Source organism: Malurus melanocephalus, unplaced genomic scaffold (assembly GCF_030028575.1).
Source record: "Malurus melanocephalus ecotype Western Australia unplaced genomic scaffold, MMel_1.1 scaffold_19, whole genome shotgun sequence".
Taxonomy (NCBI): Eukaryota; Metazoa; Chordata; class Aves; order Passeriformes; family Maluridae; genus Malurus; species Malurus melanocephalus.
In genome coordinates, this window is record NW_026623251.1 from 726676 (window position 1) to 729065 (window position 2390).

A 2390-nucleotide genomic window follows, 5' to 3' on the forward strand; every position below is an offset into this window, starting at 1 on the left:
AAAAACCAAAAAAAAACCCCTTTGCTTTCAGCAGATCTTGTTCTTTCCTTTGTTTAATTTTTAAAAATTATGTGTCACCCCTTGGTGCGGTGTGTGGGGATGTTGCCAGGGTCACACTGATCCTGAGGATAGCTGTGAGATTAGTGACGGTGCCTGAGCAAGGAATATCTCCCACTGCCCCAGCAGCAGGTCACACCCCTTGTACCCACGGCCTTCCGTCTGGGCAAGAGCAAAAATCCAGCCCAGTCAAAAACCCGAAGGAGAATACAGTCCCTTTCTCCTCAGGGATCACGTTTCTGCAGCGGAATGGTGGGTGTTGTTTAAACATTGCAAAATAATCCYTTTTCCTTTGCTTTTTCTATCATTTTTTAAACAAATAATTGCAGAGGGTTTCTGAAGAAACAAATGCCAATCCAAAATAACTGGAGTTCCCCATATTCAGGATGCAATTGACAAAAATGCCTTCCAAGAGACAGAGAGAATTCAACCTCCCCCAGGAAAAAGAGGGGATGTTTCATTTACTGAAGGTAAAGCCTATTTAAAGTTCCTGGAGGGAGGAACCACTTCTGACTCTGTCCCAGTCCCCTGTGAACAGCTCAATTTTTATGCCAGGCCTCTGCACTTCAGAGCAGCACCAAGCAGATTAATTCACTCGATCCTTTTATTTGGTGGAAGGTCTTAGGTGCCTTTTCCCTTCCTGTTAATGAGGGTTCTATGAATGAAGGTAGCTCTACTGCAAATAACTTGCGATTCTAACACTCCTCTGGACGGACAAAATCCCTCCAGCTGCTGCTCTGAGCCAAGTCCCCCACAGAAACCTCACAGAACAGACTAAATCCACAAGTGGCAAGGACAGCCTTATCCCCTTAAAGCTACAATGTACTGTAAATAATGTACAGAACCCAGCTTCTAAAATTACCACTACAGGATTGCTCATCTCGTTTTATGTTTCATCTGGATCCTGTGATCTTCCCAGTTGCCAACATCCTGTTACCAGGAGAGCAGTGTATATGAAGTTTGTGCAAATGGTCATGTACTTGGCTGAATTCTGGCACCAGCAAGGACATGCATGTGCTTTCCATGTTAACTTTACACCATAATAAATACTGACATTGCTCTAGAATCTGCAGTGTTCGTGTTAAGCACTGCTCACTGAAAAGGCAAATCAATATGTGTCCTTGGCTACGCTTCTTTATTAGCCTTGTTATCGTTCCCATGTCCATGGCTCCTGAGACATGAAGAAAGACAGCATCAACAGGCAGGATTTTAAATATGGAATACCTAAAAGCACGAGCCCCATGTTTAGGAACTTGAGGGAATACATGTGATTTGCAAAGAGGCAGGGTGATGACTTGTTTGGAGCTGTGAGACACTGAGAAATTTTAAGAACCTGACCATAATTTAGGACTTCATCTTGCAGATTGAACTCAGTGGAAGCTTTGGCATTGACTTCAAAGGGCATAAGMTCAAGCCTTATTTAGGGGTTCAAAATACAAAATTAGGGACCATATTTTAATACTTTGACCCATGTTAGTAATACCCCTCATCTAATCCCTCTATTTAACTGAAAAAAGATGAATGTCAGTAACTTTTTACCGACTTGCCTAAGAGAACCTGTGGCAAGAAATGCATTACCCACACTTTGTTTATTTTTAATCCCCTCTCTCAGATCCCCAAAATAACAGCCAGAGCAATGTTAGTGGAGGAGCTCAAACCCACTTTGAAATTGGAACAGGAAATGTGAGAAATGTGGACATCAAAAAACAAATTAAACAAAACAATATTTTCTTAGTATTCCATCTTGTGGGCAAGTCTGGAGGATAATCCAAATTAGGAGAGAAGTCAGAGAAACAAAGCGTAATTTTAGACATTTTAGTGCCAGAGCTATTTCTTAACACACAGCTCACTCACTGGTTTCAAATATAGTCCCTTGCTGAGCATGGAGGACAGCACCAGAAAAATCAACATTTTGGTACGGCCTTCTAGCAGGTATGGAAAAAAAAGGCCAGCATGGAGAGAACTACTGAGGAGCAGCCAGGTGAACGGATTCTAAAATCCTGAGGTATTTCAGGTGTTTCTTTCCCTGTAGGAAATCACAGGAACACAAGATCCAGTAACCAAACTATRGCCAAGTTGGCTGCAGGGGTCACAAAACCGTAAATCTATTAACTGCATGAGTCTTATTATTGTGATTACTTTTGTGTCAGTTGCACTAACAGGGAAGSCTGCAGCTGTAGGTATAACAAAAGGTTTGCTCCTCTGAGATGTTTTGCCGATGCTCCCTCTGTTGTGATGTAAATAGAATACATGTGACGGGTAAGGGCAGCGCTCTGCTCCGATCTGCAAGCATTAGAGATGCCCATGCACCACCCACTGGCAGTTTCACTTAC